The 19,829-nt window shown below is 54.5% G+C and overlaps 1 protein-coding gene across 1 annotated transcript in view; it reads left to right on the top strand.

The window, feature by feature from the left end:
- Nucleotides 1–19,829, top strand: part of TMEM51 (transmembrane protein 51) — a 140,605-nt gene that overhangs the window by 88,119 nt on the left and 32,657 nt on the right. The gene's annotated exons all lie outside the window — the stretch shown is intronic.

Raw genomic sequence — 19,829 nt, forward strand, 5'->3', positions numbered from 1 at the left:
CCTCCCTCCCTCCCCGGCCGGGTTTACTTGCCTGCCTCCAATTCCTGCTTGCGGCTCCGCAGCACTAAATGAGCCGTTTGCATGACGAGCGGTTTCGAAACCCGCATCCCCGCAGCGGCTGGAGCCGGGCCCTTCCGAAGAGCCTGTTTTCCCGGAGAAGGTGGCTCTATTCAAAGAGCTTAAACTCCTCAGGGAGACGGAGTTTGCATATGCGACGCTCAGGCTGTTTTTCAACTAATTTAATCTCCAGGCCGTCCCAGAGATCCTGGGTTAAAATATTCCCGAGCTGTGCATTAAATGTCATGTAAATGTAAATTACTGGGTTTAGATTAATTGTTCCTCCCGGGCACTGGGACACTTTATTTTGCCCACAAGCTGTTTGTTGAAAGAAAACAGTTATCTTTTACCTTCCCCATAAGCGCAGCGTGTTTAGGTTTGCATCATCCCCAGTATGCTAAACCCAAAAACCTCCTGACTTCTATAGCTAATACTCGTAATTCATCACGGGTGTTTTTCTCCTAAGAGTGACAATTGCACTGACCTAAATGAGGTTCATCGCTCTCTGTCTCTCTCTTTTCTTTCTTTTTTTAATTCTTTTCTAATGGTTACGCCCACCCACATGTAGGAGGCATGAACTGATTTATGAAGCTGTTTTGATCCCAGTTTATTAATTCCTGATCCTGATTTATTATTCTTTCCAACTTTGCATAGTCATTCGGTGAATAAGGCGATCCGGAGAGCAGAAGCAGGGATTAAGAGCTCCTCTTGAACTGCCTTTGAAATATCGAACGCCTGGAAATAAGAGCTAAAGAAGGGAGAGCCGGTTTGCAGGGTGTACCTGGGCGACCGCTGGCGCTCGCCGGTACTCGCCCTGGGTGCAAATCTAGTCATATATACGAGTGAAAAGTAGCGCAAGGTCCGGAGAGGCCGTGAAGTGTCCGCTTTGCACGGCAAACAGATGCTGCAAGGACGCTTGCGTCTGTTTGCCCCTCTCCTGTTCCTGCGCCGGGCTTCGCGTGCGAGCGCGAGGAGAGTCCTCGACCGGAGCCAGAGACTCCGGCAGATCCGCGGCAGCTCCCCCCCGCCCCGGATCCGGATCCAGCCTGCGTTTCATTAGCCGGGGGGGGGGTATTTCTTCCAGTCGGCATTCCTAAGAGCCAGGGTTTTCTCTCGCTCATCTTGCTCGCACATGTTTCCCTCTGCCTGCTGCGGGGGAAAATCCCGGAAAATCCCTTCCCCGTGCTCTGTGCCCTTTGCAGCCGCCGGCTTTGCTGCCTGCTGGAAGCCGGCGCCCGGCTGCGCCCGGATCGGGAGCTACAGGCAGCGCGGGGCTCGCCGGGCCGGCCGGACCCGACGCGGGAGCTCGTCCGTAAAGAGGTAAATAAATTCAGCGTCGGCGTGCAGAACTGCAGCGGGAAGCCGTGCCCCGGCTGGGGTCAGAAATGGGACTTCTGTCGCCGTCGTCCTTCGCTCTTCGGAAAGCGGCTGGAGCAAAGGCTTAAATACGGGGCCGGGCGGCGTCGAGCGGCAGCCGGAGGCGCGTCCCTCCGCCGGCACGTCACGCCGAGGAGCGTTAATCTGATTGCTTCCTCGTTCGCTAGACCTGGCCGTAGCCGCACAGCGTCGTTTTGCTGCGATTTAGCATCTGGCTAAAGACGATTCAGGCATTCCTTGAGTTTTTGCGCGGCTTTAATATTTTAGCTGAAAAAATATTAGAGTAATAATTTTGCCTAAGCATCTGCAACAAATTTGGTGGGTGCTGCGGGAGCTGAATGCCAAGAGCCTCTCCGGGCTGGCTTGCGAGCGCAAATTAAAGGCAGAGGAGCAGGAAGGCGAGCGGCGGTTTGTAGGGTGGCTCACGCTACCGAGTCGCGGGACGTCTGCAACGTGGCGCGAAGCCGGTCTGGAGGGGAGGAAGAACCTGCTGGGTGTTTTTATCGCTGCAGCTAGGTGTTGCACGTGAGCGCAGGCCCGCTGCTGTATGAATTCCTCCTCGTTTCGCTGGCGGGAGCGAGCCTGCAGCCGGTAAGTTATTTCTCAGCTGCTGCTAGACTCTTGTAAGTTGGTGATGGGAGAGTTTTCCATCTACCTGCCAGTGCGGCTCATCCCAAAATAACCTGTATCCTGGGCTCGCGGCAAACCCTGCTGTGATTCTTGAGAAGTGCGTTTCGCCCACGTGCAAAATCCTTACGATTAGGCCGACGGAGCAAGAGCCGCAGAAGCGTGGCAGGCAGGAGGACCTGACGTTGGCGGGTGCGCTTCCCACCGGGCCCGGAGAGCCTACGGCAGCGCGGCACGGCCGCGTCGGGCGCGGAAGAGCCTTTCCGTCGAAGGCGAGCTTGCGGGCCGAGGAGTCCTCCTGCCGCTGGACGAAGCCTGCGAGTTTTGCGCTCGTCTGTTTGGACGCCGGGTTAGCTGAGAGAGAGCCGAGCTGGCCGGATGCCGGCCGGTGCCGAGCACGGGCGCTGCACCGGCGCCGCAGAAGTGCTGGACGCAACCATCATCCAAATGAATGGGAAGAGCGATATTGCATTGGAGCTGTCTGAAAACCAGGCCGAACGTTGCATGCAGTGTTGGATAAAACCCTCTCTCCTTCCTACGTTTCTCCCAAGCTCTTGGCTCCCTGGTGGCGCTATCCGAATGATATTAATAATTAAGGGCGCGACGCCGGGAGCGGAGCCGCAGGGCCCGGCGCGTTGTCGCTCCGAGTCTCCCCGAGCGAAGCGGGGGGCCGCGGAGCAGCTGGCCGCCGGCGACGCCGATGCCCGGGAATTGCGGGATTGCACGGAAGCAGCTGGGCCGAGGCGGGCGGATGCAACCTGCCGGCGCTCCGCGCTGGAGGCGAAGGTGCGCCGGTTGAGAGAAGCAGAAGCGGTTCTGAATATTTAAAGCCTGTTGACGAGCGAGGCAGGCCGGGGCATTAACCCCCCCCCCCCCCCCCCCCCCCCGCCGCCGCCGCCGTGACACGGGGGGAGCAGCTGCCACCCGGCTTTTTAGGAGCGAGAGGAGTGCTTCCCGTCCGGCTGCGCTGTCGCTGGTGATTAACCGCGGAGAAACGATGCTGGAACGACGCTGCAAACGGGGCTTTAGAAGAGCGAAAAAGCATTGATAGGGAAGGAGAATCGTTATTCTGGAATTACAGTAAACGGCTTTTCCTATAAATCTAAATTTCAGGTGCGAAAGCAAACTTTATTTTTTTTTTTTTTCCGGGGCCATTGCAGCAGACAGGATTCCGAAATAAAACTCTTACAATGGCAATAATGTTAGTTATTGCTGTGATTTAGAATATATATGTTTCCGCGGAGAGAGGTGGCCTGCTTGGGCGGCTTGCCTGCTCCGAGCGGCAGCTTGCTTCTCTGCCGTGATTACCTGTTCAGATGCCCTGGCTTTTATGTTATTTTGTTTTTTTCCGGCTTCTTCCCGTTTCGGAAGGTCCTTCTCTCTTTGTGCTCTCCGTCCCCTATATCCTCCGTCAACACCGGGGCAAGGAGTGGATTAATCTTATGTATCCGTCTCCTCTGTCAATATTTTTGTCAGGAAACGGCTTGTGCAATTTCTCAGAGACGTCGCCGTCTCCTTTCCCTGGCCTTTTATCCCTTGTGCGGATGGAGCGTTTCTTCTCTGATGTCCTCCGCAGCCTTCCCTCGCCTCCGCTTTCACTCTCCTCGTTTTTATATGCCGGCCTAGAATCTTTCCGTTTTTGCATCTGCGTGTTTGCTGAAGCGTTTCGCCGCTCCTTAACCCAGGAGGGGCCGCTCGTGGGTCCCCTTCTCGCACGTGCAGAGATGCTTAATGCCGCGTGCTTCGGCCAAAGGGCACGATTAGTTGGGCCTATTAATTTATTTTAAACGGTTTTACCGCATAATTGAGTCTGTCCGGACGCAGGGCGCCTGCTGCCCGAGAGCGCCGCGCGCCTCCCGGCACGGCTGCCATGCCCCAACCCTGGACGTCCCTTCTTTCGGGAAAGGTCCACGTTGTCGGGGCTGGCATCCCCTTCTTCTGCGTTATTGAATTTTCCAGACCGTAAATTTCCTTGTGTTTGCCCCGCGTTTCCCCGCGCTTGGAGCCCCCCGGGCACGGTCCTGCGAAGGCAAATTCGCTGTGCGGCGAGAGCACGGAGAGGGAGCTTGTGCCTGGAAATGCCCGCGCGGGGCTTTGACTAACCCATTGGGTTTTTAGGGTGACGTAGCGGAGACCCCTAAGCAGATAAGCACCGAAACCAGTGATGATTTGTCCTTGAAGAGGGCCTGCCATTTAAATGCATTATAAATGCATTTGCAACCTAACGAAAGACCGCAGTGAAGCATCCTAAGCAAGTGTTTGAAACCTGGCGTCCTGGTTTAACCCGGAGATTACCGTTCCAGGGCTTTTTTTTCCTTTTTTTTTTCCCAGAAAAAAAATCTGCCTTTGCCTCAGCATTAATTCTCCCGAAGCTGCGTTGGAAACCTCGCTGCCTCTGGGTTTTGCGTTCAGAAAGGAGCGTGGTGGGAATCCTTGCGGATTCCCGTCGTTCCCGGGGCCTCGCCGGCCGCGTCCCAGCGCGTCGCCGTTCCCGTTACGGGGGGGCCCGACCGCTGCTGTGTTTAACCCCTCCTTTTCGCTGCGTTGCTGCGGACTGAATTAATTTCCGAACAATTCCGCTCGCAGCCCCGGTGAGTAAATGGGTCTCTGGAGGGCGGCGGCGTTAACGTCGATGAACATTTTGCAACGCGGTCATATGCAAACGGAGATAACGAAGGACATTTTACGTGCAACAGCGCTCGCTTGAGCTGAGGATGGTGGCATCTTCGAGAAGGGGCTAGCACGACGTGCCCGGGCCTTTTCAGACTTATCGCTAGCGTCGCTGTCTTTTTTTTGGGTTCTAAACAGGATTTTCCAGTGCGGTGAGCGCAGACCTTACTGCGCTTTGTTTGAATTAAGCAGGCTCGAGATCGACTCTGAAACATCCCAAGAAGCCGTCAGAACTGGGAGCTCAAATTCCCCCGGCGCCTTCGGAAATCCCAGCTGCCGCTCCTCGCGCCGAGCGGGGATTTAGATGGTTTGCAGATGGCATCGCATCCAAATAGTTGCGGCTGGCTCCTTCGGGCTGCGTTTGTCAGCGGCAGCGGTTCATTTAAGGGCAGCGCTGACTTGCGTCCTGCGGGTCCCAGCTGACGGCATGGCTCGGAGAGCTTTCTTTTCTAAAAGCAGCTGAGGATGCATGCGTATATATTTGAGAATTGACTCTCTTGGACGTTTAACCGAGCGATTGCTGGTGGTGGGTGTCCCGGTTTGGGTGCCACGGGAAGCAGTGCAAACCTTTGCTCATGTGCGGAGCTAAGTCCTCACCAGAGGTCTGGCAGGGTTGGGTTGACTCTCAGCAGAATCCCAAATGTTTCCTGTGTCCCGGTGATGAATTTGCTGGTCTGATGGAGCGAACGGAAGAGGCAGGAGCTCAGTGCACGTTGCTTGCTGAAGAGGATCACGTCCATGAGTCCTTTTAATGCGTTCGGTGAGTGTCTTTGCAGGTCCTGTAGAGCTGTGCACAACCTGCAGCACCTTTTGAGCACGATTTAGGACATTAAGCAATTTATTTTGCGGTGGAAGACGCCGAAATGCTGCCGTCCCAGGTTGCGGGCTTCCTGCGGCAGTCGGCATTACGCAGCGTTGTTTGTATTGATTGCGGTAGCGGCAATTAGGAGGCTCCCGCTGCTTTCCCTGGCCGTTCTTCCGGCATCAGGAGGCTTGAACCGGGGGGAAGCACATTAGCGCGCCGGCACGCCGCGCATGTGAAGTTAATTCGAGCAAGAGAGCGGGCCTTCCGGTTTGGATGCGGTTTTTAAATCCGCGGGATTTTGTCTCCAAAGAAAAGAGAGCGGCAGCGAAACAGCCTGGTCCTTGGATCGTTCCTGACGTCTTGCTTAACGTCTCCCTTTAAACCTGATATTCTGCAGCGGCCCTTTGGGACCCCAAATCCTGTTTAGACAAAGTAAGCCGTGATGAAGTTGGACATTTCTAATTCAATAATGTGGCTGAGAGGAGGCTAGTATGAAAATGCTGGAGGAAAAGCATAAAATGCAACTTTTCTCTCTCATGCACTTATTTAAAAAATACTGAATTTTGGTTTCGCTTTAAAAGGATGCTTCTGCTCTCAGTTCTTATTAATTCTGTTGGCATGAAACCTCAGTTGTGACTATAATTGAGAAGAGGTGGAGGAAAACATATTTTTCATCTTGTCTTTTTGTGCATTCACCAGCTTTGGGTATGGAGCCAGCGCTGGTTTTTCCACCGAGTGCTCAATTTTCCCCGTAGCAGGGGGCCTCGGAGACGGGCGCAGCGTCCGGGAGCTTAAAGCCCGTCCTAGAGGCTGGGGGTGGCTCGGTGGGACAGGACCGAGCAGAGGAGCATCCTCTACCCCGGCCCGACCTGGGCGATGCCCGGCCCGAGCCGTAGCCCCAAAACGTAAGTACCGCCGCGCTAAGCCTGTTGCTTGCTGTAAGCTGTTTATTTTGCTGCTGCAGGATTTTATAATCCGCTTGGCTGAGTGAAAGCAGCCAGCGGATCCTGTGGTCTGAAATTCCCAGTTTTCGGTGTTTTATATATATATGTGTTTGTGTGTGTTTACTAAACATATATAGAATTTTTACTAAATATACTATATAGACACACAAATATACATAAATATATCTATATTTACTGATGTACAGCTAGGAATATTTGCTAGTGCCCCGGCACGCCAAGCCTGAGCCTGGTGCCGGAGCCCCCCCGTGCCGGGTCAGCGCAGGAAGGCTTTCCGGAAAGCTGGCTCAAATCCGCTCTAATATTGCTAAATACCATAATCCGGAGCGCTTGCACTTCCTAATACGATAACGGGTTGTTAAATGGGTTGTTTGGGGGGGTTTGGTGCCGCTGCGCGGCTTGGAAACGCTGCGTATTGCTCGGCGCGATGCAGCGGGGTCGGTGTCGTGCGGGGCGCGGGCAAGGGAGACGGCTCGTGTTTGCCTGGAAAACAAGCGCAGGAACAGGGACAGGAGTTGCGGAGGCACCTGCCAGGCGTCGCTGGAAACGCTGTTACGCCTCGTTTGGGGAGCGTTTGGCTGCGGTGAGCTGACGCCCTCGCAAAACCGGGGCCGAAGGAGAAGCGACTTGGCCAATGGGCGAAGCTGCCGAGACTGCTGCAAGCAAGGAGTTGCTTTGCTTTTTTTTTTTTTAAAAAAAAAGATCATTTCCAGGGAGATCGAGCAGATTTATCCTTGGAAGAGGAGAGCGGTGCTAGCGGCGGTAGGAGCGCAGCGGGTTTTGCTGCGCCCGGGTAGGCGTGGGAGGAGGCGGAGGAGCAGAGGCGGCGCCGCGTCCGCAGCAGCGCCGTGCACAGGTTTGTGCAAATTTTTAATTTATTATTTCCCCTTCCTTTTAGGCTGGCCAGATGTCCTCGGCTTTTTGGGAAGGCCTGGGCCGGGTGTTGCGCTGGTGCCGGCGGGGCAAGGTGGTGGGGGGGAAGCCCTGGGGGCTCCTTTGGCTCGGTCACGCCTGGAGACTCTTCCCGTGGTCCTGCTTTTTTGTTTTTTTTTCCTAAGTGCAAAGGAAGGGAGAAAAATCAATTTCCATCAGCTAAACGGAGCCCTTTGATTTATTGCCGCCGGAGGAAGAAATCCTTTATCTCCTCCTCGTTGCCCTGGAAGGGATTGCTTTGCTGTTTGTTATTAGAGAGAGACGCTCTAAGAGCCCCGCTTGTTCGAACCCTGATATTTTGATAACCTTTATGTTTGGAGGACATTCACTCTCCTGTTTTTACTGCAAGCGCTCTCTTTCGATTAAGTAATTACAGATTTTTTTTATATTTTATTTATTTTATTTTTTTTGGAGCTGCAAGGTTACGTAGCTGGTATCTCTGCAGACTGATTTCGCTGGGCGGAGAGGGTGCGCGTGTAGGGACTTGGTCTCGCTTCCAAAAGGGCCCGTGATGACTTCGGACGGCGCCGGCTCCCGGCCGTCGCACCGGGTCTCCCGCTGCCGCGCGCCCGCGCACCGCACAACGGCGTTTCCGCGCTTGGTGCCTTGCGTGGGGTCTTTCAGCAGCGGCAAAGCGGTCGAGTCTGAAGGGTTGAGCCGAGCCGCTCGTCCCGCGGAGGACCTCTTGATGGGGGAAGCACGAGGGTGGCGACCCAACTGGAAGGGTCGTCTTTAAAGTCTTCCGTGCAGATGAAGCTCAAAGGTTGGGCTAATCCTCAGCCGCGTGAGTCATCCCTGCTTGTCGGCCTTTCCGATTCGGGGCTATTTGCTGCATTTACAGCAGAAATGGGGTCGTGGTGCTCGTTCTGGGGTGCAATCTTCCCGCTCCATCATGATACGTTTAGACTCAACTCAAAATCCAAAGCGCCACGTGCGGGAGAGCTAATATCACGCAGATCATCCGAAGCAAGGGGGAAAGAAGAGGCGTGTGTTTTCCCTGGGCAGCGCCAGATTTCCTTCCCCCTCTCTTTGGGGATCCGTTTGAGTGCAAAAGCGGAGAGCTCTGTGGCACGTATTCAGCCTTGTCCCCGACGTTGCGCTTTGCGGCACGGTGCTCGAGTCGCCATGAGTTACGGAGTCAATAGAGATGTCAAGCGAGTAAATCAAAGGAATGAAAGAAATACAGTTTGAAAGAGGAAAATTAGCTGGCCGCTGTATATTTGTATTTGCGGAAAAAAAGCTAAGGCAGCTTTTGCAGGGTTCTAGCCGTAGAAATCATTTTCTCGGGGTGCAGGGATTTGTCAATCCACTCGTAGGCCGTTGCAGTTAACGAAGATAACAGAAACGCGCTGATTTATTCCCCTCGGGGACCTGCCAGGCCTCGGGGTCGCAGCCGCCTTCTTTAAGGGCCTCGTTTGCATTGCAACGCAGGCGGGCTGGTGCTTTAATTACCCGTAATTGCTCGGACAGGTTAGCGGCCAGACGGGCGGCTGCAGATGCACGACCGGACTAATTTGTCTGTAGTGAGCGCAAGCCGATGAAGCAATCGGCGCTAACTTGGCATTTCTGCAGGCGTTGGTGCTCCGAGGGAGGGGCGGCCGCTTGCCGGGATTTTAGCCAGCGGGACAGGGCGACGGTACGTGAACCTTCCAGATGGTTTTGTGCGCCGGAGGTACCGGGGCCGCACAGCGGCAGTACGTGTGATTTAAAGAAGGTGGAGAAAATTCAGGTCGTCTCAAAACCACTCAGCATGAGAATTAGCTCGTCTCCCCCGGTAGTTGCTCCGATAGCGTTTATTTAATAGCGTGGTTTTCCAGGACGTGAAGTTTTTGCCTCATCAGCAAGCTGTCACTTCAATTCCTTCTCTGAAGCAGGCATCATTAGTCTTCAGAGAGCCGGCCGTGACGGCACGCGGGGCGCGTTCCCAGCGTTCCCAGCCGAAGGGATCGGGGAAAGCAAAGCCTTTCATTCGGCACCAGCGCTGGAACCATCAGAAAGTTGGGTTTCTGCAAGAACGTTTGGTGAGACCCTCGGACGCGATCCTCGGGATCTCCGTTGGCTTCCGTGAGGTCTTTGGGCAACTTCTCATTTCTTCCCTGGGAAATTCTGTAGGATTTTTCCCGTAAAGTTCGCAGGGAGTCCTCAAGCGGAGCGGCGGGTGCCGTGTCCGCACCGGCTATCGGTGGTGCGGAGAGCAGGTGGTACCTCCGTGCAGAGGTCCAAATCGCAGGTCCTGCGAGGGGTTCGCCTCCCACCCGTGCCCCGCTGTCACGACGCTCCGCAATCCTCCGCGCCGGTTCGAAGCAGCTGCCTTCTGCTTAGCCCGACTTCGGCTTTCGCGGCCTTGGGCACGCGGCGTGGCTCGCTTTCGTTGACGTAGTATTCCAGATATCCTGTGAAATTCCAGCCAGCTGGTCGGCAGTGACCGCCACTGCCTTCCGGAAGGCAGAACGCAAACAAAGCTCCATCTTTCTCGTATTGATTTTGCTAGTGGATCCTTCATTAAAAGAAACAGGAAGGATGAAGATTTGTCAAAATGAATTATTAAAAAAGTCCTACCGCACATTTCCTTCCGGGCTTGCGTGCCGGTCTGAGAAAGCAAAGCACTTTCTCCTCTCGTATAATACATCTTTCTTTTCCCCCCCTCTCCCGAGGAAGCGTTTCCAAGCGGTGGGCGTGCTTTTACCGCTTTGCAATAAGTCAGCGGCCGTCCCGTTGCTGCCGCAAATCTTCAGAGAGTGGCCGGAATCAATGGATTGTATTTGTTTTGTTTATTTGGCTGTGGCAAAGTGAGGGGGAAGAGGAGCGACCGGGTGGGCGAGGAAGAGCAGCAGCTCCGGTAGAGTTATAGAGTTTTATAGTTGGTCTCGTTTTAACACCGAAAGTTTGTTTTTTTGTTCCAGTTGCTGCAGCCCTTCGCTTTTAATGCGGCGTTGCCGAGGAGCGTTAAGCTACGGAGCGCACGTATCATTTTCACCCGGATATGCCAGGAATTATCAGCAATTCGAGCGTATTTGACATGAGCCAGGCAAACCCGTTCGGGCACGTCCCTTGCCGGCCGGCCAGGTGTCCGCGGTGCCGGTGCTCGCACCTGCGTCCTCCCTGCCAGACCTCGGAAACGGCCCAGACCGCCCCGGATCGGGAGCGTTCCCACGGTGCCTCGGCGCTCGGCTGCTCCAGAAGGAGCTCACAGGATTAAAAAAAAAAAAAAAAAAGGTCTAAATTAAGTGTATGCGATATGCAAATCGCTGAAGGGGGGAAAAAAACACTTGTGGAACCACAGATGTCGATTTTCGGAGCCCAGCCGGGCACGGGCAGGTATTTAGCCGGCACAGCTAAGTGCCAGGGGTCTGTTGGACCGGCAGCAATTCGGCGCTTGCGTCTTTAGTGCCCCAGGTGGGAACGTCACAATTGGGATCGAAAGCGGGAATTGTAATTTTCCCTTTGCTGGGGTCGATTTTTCCCCGTTATTTTTGCTACCGTTGCAGTTATTACTCCAGCCAAAGTGAGGAGCGTTGCGGGAATTTCCCACACTCCAAAGGAGCAAATGCGTTTCGGCTTGCTCCGGGGTGCTCGGGCTGCTAAAGCCCAAACTGCCTGCGCTAAATCCCCACGGAGCCCCGTTCTCCTTCCTCGGACGCAGTTAGATCAAATAATATCTTTCTTGCGCTCTTTCGGGATAAGGCACGCACCGGACGCTATCGCCGTTTTAATTTTTGCTTGCAAATATCCGTAGAGCCGATGCTTCTCCGTTTAGGATCAGATCCGCTTATCGGAAGGATTACAACTGCCTCGCTAAACAATATAATCCCCATATAACCCCGAGCGCTCTTTCGGAAGGATTTCCCAAGTAGCTGAAGAGCAGAGCAAGAAAATCTCTGGCTATAGGATTAATTGGTATAAAATCAAGCTTGTATTTGACCACAGGTGTTTTTAAAAAAAAAAAGAAAAGCGTGTGTGTAAGTAGCAGCGTATTCTTGCATGTTTGCTCTTAAATGGTCCCCGGGCGGCTTTGCGAGCGCGGATGTTGGTGCATCGGCTTGGGGCCTCGGAGGCGCACGAGAGGGTGCAGGTATGGGGCAGGACCGAAGCTTTGGGTGCCGGAAGCGCCGGCTCCTGGGACGAGCCCTGGATTGACTCATTCTCGCGTTTCTGGGCTGGTTTTTTTTGCTGCGGCCGCCTCGCAGGCTGCTGCGCGGCCCCTCCCGGCCGAAAGCGCCTTTTGGCAGGACGCCGCGGCGAACTTCTCCCGCCAGGTCGACGCCGCTCGCCCCACGGTCGTCGTTTTCTTCCCGCTTTCCAAACCGCTTTTATCGAACGCGGCTCGTTTCCGTCTCCATTGCCACTTTGGGACGGTTTTGTTTGCTTTCGGGTGGCATCGGATATTGGCAATCCTGGAGGGGCGAGGGCGAATGGCGCTTCCGCAGGAAGGGAGGTTGTTATCCTATCGAGTCGTTCCCTACGGAATTCGGGAATACTCTCCAGGCAGATTTTCACAAAGTGGGGACGGGTTGGGTTTTTTGTTGGTTTTTTTTTTTGGTTTAAGACTTCTGTTTTCTAAGGGCATGGTCGAGATCTTAGGAGGCACTTTGAGAAGCGCCTGACGGGAAACGCATCCAGAGCGGGTCTGATGGGATCGTTTGGGAACACGCTTAAGAGATGTTGGGGCAAGACTTGCCTGCACGTGCGTCCTCTGAAGCCCTGCTGTCGCTGGCTTGACGCCGGGGCTGCCGGGTGGCCCCGGCCGGGCAGCTCGGCCGAAGCCCTGCGGGACATCGGAGCTCTCCCAGCAGAGCTAGGGCAAAGGATGTAACGTCCGAAATACTGAAACCCTGCCGGTTTTCCTAAGGAAAAAAGTAGCTCTGAAGAATTTTGAGTCTTCAAAGTCTTCCGGGAGCAGTAAATAGAGCAGGGAGAAGAACAAAAAAATATATTGGGTGGTTTCCCGGCTTTATTACTTATACCAGGGCAGTGTGAAGCGTTAACTAGCAGTGGCAGCTGGAGTCGAGGTGGAGTCTGGATCAGTGCTTGATCCTTTTTTTTCCCCTTTTTCTTTCCCTGCTTCGCCCTCCTGCAGCAGTGCCATAAATCAGCTCGGAGCCCCGGCACGCCGATCCGGGCTCCGATAGAAGCAGATTTAGTGTTCCAATTACAAAGTGCCTTTTTTTTCCCCCCCACCTTCCCGCTCCATCCATCTAGGGGAAGACAAAACCACTTTACGAAATGTTAAAAAATACATCTTCCCGTGCTTTCCTGAAGAAACCCGGCGCGAAGCCCCGGGAGCAGCGCCCACGAGCCCTCGCCGCGCAGCGGCGCTGACGAGTCGCTGAAGTGGCTCTTGGTCACATTCGGTTTTTGGGTGAAATGGTTGCTTCTGAGGTACCCGTCTCCTAGGATTGCTGCTATTTACTTCTGCCAATATTAGCTATTCAGAAACCACCGTTCAGCTACAGAGACCGTGAAGTCGGAAGTTGAAAACCATAAGCCGTGCTTTATCTATGAAATATATTTGGAAGAGATAAGGATTTTATTCTTTTTTTTAAATTTGCTTTGCTTTTTGAGCCTGTGCAGTACGCTGGAAAAAAATTAGCTCTCTTTTCTATACCGGGGCCAGAGGAGGGGTTATAAACTGAAAGCTGAGATTTTGATGAGTTCCTATGATTTAAGAAATTGGAGTTTGGGAGGGAAAAAAAAAAGGAAGACCACAAAACCAACAATTATTGCGAGACTTGTGATAAAGCTTCCAAACGCTCCAGATTCCAGCGAGAAAACCCCAGAAGCTGGGATGCAAATTCCCTCTCTGCCGCACACCCACCTGTGCAGCCTGACGCAGGTCTCGTAACCCGCCCGTCCTAAAATCACCGGGGTCCCGCCGAGCTCGAGAGGATCCGGCAGCGAGAGCCAGGTCGGCTGGGAGCGTGGGCGAGCACCGGGATTTCCTCTGCCAGCGCGTGTGGTCCCGGCTGAGCTGCTTCTCCGGAGCCGCCGGTGAATTTGCAAAATGGGATGAGGCTCGGGATTATGAGCCCGGGATTATGAGCCGGGAGCGTCGGGTCTCTCTCTTTCCCCTTCTCCTTCCTTTTTCCCGGGCTTTGCAGCGGGTTTCGGCAGCGCGATTCGGGCCCAAAGCTCCTGATTATGAATGGCGGAGCAAAGCGTGAACGGGAATTGAAGCACTTAAAGGACCGAAAGCGCCCGACGATGACGGATGGCTCCTGCCGAGGCATTTCCCTGGGCCGTCGGGGAAGAGCGCAGCGCTGGCTCCCCAGGCCGCCGCACAGAGTAATCTGGATTTTGCAAGAACGGGAGGTAAAACCATCCAAAGTGACTTAAGTGCCCAAGTTCCCTTTTCGAAATGTGATTTGAGTTGATAGGTTCAAAGGTATCTCACGGTTTTGCAGTCGTGCCCGGAGAGGTCGAACACGGGCACCTCACGCGCCAGCTCGGCCCTTGGTCCTTTCAGGCTTATAAGGGGAAAAAGCTTTAGAAAACGTGGCTCGTGGTCCCTTAGTAATGACTTTTACTGTATTGCTTTGGAAGGTGAAACCTGTCCCCTAAGTTAATAGGGTTGGACTTTGAAGGGCGTTTAGGCATTTATAACCCGCTTTCTAAAGAAGCGTTCAAGAGACCTCGTTACCTGTAACAAAACGGTTTGGGGAAAAAAAACGCCAAGACAGGAGCTGGGCTTTTAAACCAGCGGTATCCCGCTAAACGTCCAAATTGGGGGCAGTTCTGCTGCTTTGGGGCTGCACCTTGCCCTTAAGTCGCCTGTTTCAGAAACGAGGAGGGGAGATGATGCTTCCTCTCCGCAACCTATACGTGGTCTTCAGGCCCCACCTAGCAATTCTGTCAAGCGTTGCATCAGCGCGTCGCGCTGAAATTCCGCGTTTTGGTCTTCTGGATTGGCGGTTGTTCCCCTTCCTGAGCTCTTTTGGGTTCCTATGAAAATGCAAGAGGAGGCGTTAGCTCCTGGGCGGGTTTCGGAAGAAGCGGGACGGTTTTAAGGCACGGGTTTGGGACGGCTCCTGGAGACCTCCCGAAGGCGCAGGTCGCGGCTGGCAGATGCGGGGATTTGAGGGGCTCTTCGCAAACCAGATCCTGCTTCCTCTTGCTCGCCAACACCCCTGCAGACCATTTCCGAAGCCGCCAGCACGAGCCATTAACTCTGCCTCCTAATTATTCAGGTGGCCTCTTTTTAAATTCCTTTTCTAAGTGGAGCTAATAGGCTTTGCAGCGGGGGCTGCCCGCCGCAGCGGCTTCTCCCGGGAGCGGGCGCCTGTCGCCGGCTCATCTCCCTCCGCCGATTAATCGTGCTGGATTGATTTATAAATGTGCCGGGAACGCGGGCGGCAGACGGCGGGAGGACGGGCTCCGCCGCGGCGTGCCGCTCGCGGATCCGTCCGTCCAGCACTGTCCTTTGGGCGCGCGTCAGCTCGGATGTCCTCTCCCCTGCGAAGCTGGTGTTGTAAAAGGACTTTTCTATCCGGGATTTCGCCAATATGCACATATATTGCGGAGGCAATAGAGTCGTTAATGAAGAGGCATCATTAGAATTGCTTATTTGAAACTCTCGGTGAAAGCCCAAGTGCCGCTTCAGAATGAAACCCTGGCATCTGGTTAGTAAAGATAGCGTCCGAATCCTTGCCTACCTTCAAGCCCGTTAGCACCGTGTGTGTTATTGAGGATGCAGATTAGTTTGATTCGGAAACAGAAGCACAGTTTTACATATCTAATATATGTATGTATATAAATTATTAGAGTTTGCTAGTTGAGTGCGCAGTTAGTAGCCAGGGCCGCTGCTTTATCGTGTGTTTGCAGTAGTGTAATTTCTTCGTCATCAGGTATGGTAATATATGCACTGCAGCGCGACGTAGGATGAGGTTCGATGAATAATGTAAAACCCGGAATAACGCTGAATCTCTATCAGACGTACTTTTCTCGCAGCGTTTTTTTAAGAGGAAAAATATTGATTCCGATGGGGTTCGGAGGTTCGCAGCCCTCGAAGAGCGCCCGCGTTTTTGAGTCCCCGATGAGTATCGTAAGGCTGGCCGTGCCGCGCGCCATGTCCCGTCCCCTTTCCGTGGCACGGTTGCGGCCGGCTCTCGGGGCAATAACCAGCGTTGCTGCTCCAGTAACCTACGAAACAGGTAGGAAATGAAAGTGGGGACTGAGCAAGCGTTACGGATCCGGGCATCTCCTACCCTCGGCTTCGTTATTTGGCAATCCCTGTGTATTACATCAAGAGCAAAACCAACACCGAGCAGAAATCAGCTGAAACTCAAACCTCATTAATAAGATTATTCCTTACTTTTTCAAGTGTGTCTGGGTCAGTTGATGCTACTGTATTAAACTAGATAAAGCATGAGCGAGCCTTTTACTTAAATTGTGCGTTCTTCTACAAGCTCAAGTAGAGCAAGCTCAGGTGGACTCAACGCGGAGGGAGCGTTGCCAGGAGTGAACCGATACTGAAGAGCATCGCGCGGTCCTGATGCTTCTCTGATCCAAGCTTCTCCGTTTCGTCTCCCTGCCGTGCTCCGCTTTTTCCCAGGCAGGCACCTGGTGGGGTGGCAGTAGGATACTCTGCTGCAGGATCTCTCCACTCCTGCTTTTCTGGTGTGCTCTTGGGCTGGATGGTTATGCTGCTTATCTTGGCCATGGAGAAGGAGCCCTTGGGAATTGCACCTAAATATAGGCGCAGTCCGAAAAGGATGCGGTTTTCGCCTGCGGAATGCATTTTTTTGCATTCCAAAAAAAGCACACGGATGCTTTTTTTTGGAGGGCAACCATCGTTTGAACTCACGATTGCTCGTGCGGAGATAGACGTGTCCCAAGTGACCTTTCCGTTCTCCATCTGCGTTCTGATTGCCGTGTAATTAATACCTCGTTGCAGAACGAGGGAACGCCTCGGTCCTCGCTGGGCGGTTCGTGCTCCGCTCGCCTTCCCGCGTAGCGCCGGGCCTGTTCCCCGTGTGCTTCCCGGGCGCTCGTGGGACAGCTTCTCGGTGCCTTTTCTGCTCTTTGCTAACTGAACCTGCTCTTACCCCTCTGTCTTTCTGGTGTTACGTGGAGGGGGCTGAACTGCCCCCCGGGAACGGTGCCTTGGCTTCGCTTTCTGTGCGATCCCTTCCTACCTTCCAAAAACCCCCTTGTTCTCAGCTGCTTCACCACCGTCAGCTGGAGGGTGGACATCGAGCAAGCTGAAGATCTGGCCCTCGTACGACTGCTGACAAAAGCGCTTAAATAACACGAAACTAGTTGGGACCGTTCATATTATTAACATGAAACTTAAATTCTTCTCACTGTTGTACACATTCGAAGCCTGAATCCGACATCTCTTATTAAATATACGAGTTGTCGCGTTGCTTCCGTAGCAATCCCTGAGGTCTGGCATCGCGGTGTCCTCGTGTCCCCTCTTGACCTTGGTGGCGGATTTTGTCCGTTATGAGATCCGCGGTAAAAAAAAGACCGAGCGCTCCAAAGCAATCCCCAGGAACGCTTCGTGTTTTCCTTCCCTTCCTTTTTTTCCGGTCACTGTCTTTAAATGCTAATCAGGATGGATAATTCTCTTTTTAACCAAACTCCCTCTCTTCTGAGCTTTGTCATTTATTTTGCAGGCCGTTATCTTGGTCTCATCACGGCACCTTTGCAGTTGCACAGCAATATCTTAAGGAAGCCCGAAGTCATTAGGCATAAAATGGTGCGATAACGCCTTTTTTGGTGCCATGACGAGGAGCGGAACGGCCTCGGCTCCGCTTTGCCATATTTTCGGCCGCTGGACGCCGAGGGTTTGCAGGTGCCGCGGTTCTCGTTGCTTCGTTGAAAACCCCGTAGAAAGTGTGTGGGCGCTTGGGAGGTTGCACGGGGATTTTAGCAGAGCTCAGCCGCGCGTTGGGGGGCTTCAAGGCAGATCCCAACCGCGGGCTTTGCCCCGGGGAGCCGAATATGCCCCCCAAACCTCGTCTCCGGGGTGTAAATCAGGAGCGGCTCCGTTGGAGTCGGGACGTAGCATCAGTTTAACGCCCGGGTGGGCACTGAGCCTCGGAGCTCGGCGTCTCCCCTTCCCTGTCCCCAAATCGCCGCTGGCTTCGTGGCAGGGTTTTAAGGCGGGCGACCTCACCGCTGGCAAACGTTTCTTATGTTATTTTATTTTTTTCACGTCTGTAAAATGAGACTGATGCTTCCTGGAGCGTCTCAGAAATTCCCCAGCCGAGCGCTTTTCTCCGCGCTGGCGCCAATTTGTCAAGAGTGAAGTGTTTGACAAAAATGTGTCAGTTTGAGGAAAAGTTTGTTTTGAGCGAGAACCTGAAGAAAGGAAGCGGCTCTGCTTGGAAGCATCTTTTCGCTTCGCTTTGCGGTGTAATCAAACGGGGGAAGGAGCCGGGGCTGGAGCCGGCTTTTCCCACGGCAGCGCCGGCGCTCGGGGCTTGCCGGGGCGGCTGTGAGTTGTTTCGCGTTATTACCTTAAAACTGGCGTGCTGCGTTCTATTTTTTTGGGGGTTTTTTTGCTTTTTAGCATCCTATTTTTTTGACGTAGCCTCTTAAGTAATTTCTTCCCTTTTAGTGGGGTTCAGGCGTTCCTGAAGGGAGAAGAAGCGGTGTCCTTGGCCCTCCAGGGTCCCCTTTCAAGCATAAAGCTCGTGTTGGTTTTAAAGGTCCTTGCTGCTCTTGATGCAACGTTGGTGCAATGCCGTTGCTTTTCCATCTCGGCGCCCTTGCAGCCGAGCTGCTCCGAGAGGCGTCCGAGGCGGCGCGAGCACGGAGGCGGCAGGTGGTGGGTCCCGTGCGGACGTCCATGCGGCCCCGCCGCCTTCCCGAGCCGGCCCTCGGTGGGCTTCGGTCGGAAGAGCCCGCGCGGGGATCTGCAGCCGGTTGGCAGCCGCCGGCGTCACTGCGGCGGTCGCCGGGTCCGGGCACGGACGGACGCTGGGACGGACGCTGGGACGGACGCAGCCCGGAGCAGCCATGACCTTTCTAAGGCGAAACGCGTGGCAGCGAGCCGGCTTTGCCGGAAGTGACTCAACGGGCGAAAATACACTCATTTATCTTGAGCTTCCTCTCGCCGGCCCAGGGCCGGGATCGTCTTCCCGTCGGCCCAGGAGCAGCGGCCGCTTCTCCCTATCCTGGGAAATACTGGCCGTGCCTTAAGTATCGCCGTGCTTCGTCTTCAGGCGCGGGATGCTCCGTTTTTTGCTCACGCCGTCACCGCTTAGCTGCCTTCGGGGTATTTTCTTCTGGAATCGCTTGTGTTCGGCCCTGGGATGTCGTCCGGGTTAAATCCGCTGGTTCCTGGGCCGCGCTACCGCTAGGCGTCAGAGCCGTTTTCGTGCTTGTACCCGATGCCCGAGCCTGGCCGCGTAAAAGCAGGTGTCACCGCAACGCGAACGCGGCTTTTCAGTTTAAGACGCTGGCGGCTTTTCTCGGAAGCAGCCTTCCTTTTGCTTTCGTCCCCTTCAGAAATCTTATTTTCGCGGGAAATGCCGTTCTGCCTCTCGCCTTTGTCCTTGCTCTTAACTACAACATTTGGGAAGAAATATTTAAGAGGGGCAGCAGTGAAGAAAATAAGGACTTAAACATACTAATTGGTCCCACGGAGAACGGAGACGATTTGAAGTTTATGGTGCAAGAAATCCAGCAGGTTTAGGACCAGGCTCAGTCACCTCCCTCCCAAAGCAGAGCCGCGAAGGCTGCACCAGAGCCTTTTGGAGACAGCGGGGATGGAAACACGGATGGAGACATACAAATCTTTGCAGGAGCTTCTTGGCCGCTCGTTTTTCCAGCAAGCTCCTCCGCTCCAGGGTCACGAGCAGGAAGGGATCCAGAAGAAGACCCGTGCGTTGGAGAAGGAGCGAGAAGGACGCTCGTGGTGCTGCAGGCGTGAGAACGTCGCTTGGCCAACCAAAGGTTTAGCCAACAAGAGCCGACACGCCGGCCTCGACCTCCCTGCCCGATTAATCACGCGCCTCTCCTGCCGGCAAGGAGCCGCCTCGGTGGCTTGGCCGGAGGTTGCGGCGGGGGACACCCGGCCTCTGCGGGAGGTCAGGAATTAGCTCTTCATCCAAAAAACCTCCAAGCTCTCCTACAACCGGTTGGTGGCACCTCCACTCTGCAGCCCGTCTCGCTGGCTTGCAGCAGGAACCGCTGGCGCGGAGGGGCGCGCGGAGACCTTCCCGCGGCGCGTCCGCGTCGACGCCGAGCGCTCGCCAGGCCGGTCCCGGCGCAGGCTTTCCCGTTTCCGCATGGGCACGCGAGAGCCGGCCCCGGGGCGTCCGGGACTAAGCACGGGTTAAAGAAAGCGCTGACGTAATTAACGCCGACTGTTTTCCCCCTTGGTTCGGGTGGAACTGGTTCGGTAAGTACGGCTGGTTTTCGCCCCGCCGTGCCGGAGGAGAGGTGGCGGC

Source organism: Apteryx mantelli, chromosome 26 (assembly GCF_036417845.1).
Source record: "Apteryx mantelli isolate bAptMan1 chromosome 26, bAptMan1.hap1, whole genome shotgun sequence".
Taxonomy (NCBI): domain Eukaryota; kingdom Metazoa; phylum Chordata; class Aves; order Apterygiformes; family Apterygidae; genus Apteryx; species Apteryx mantelli.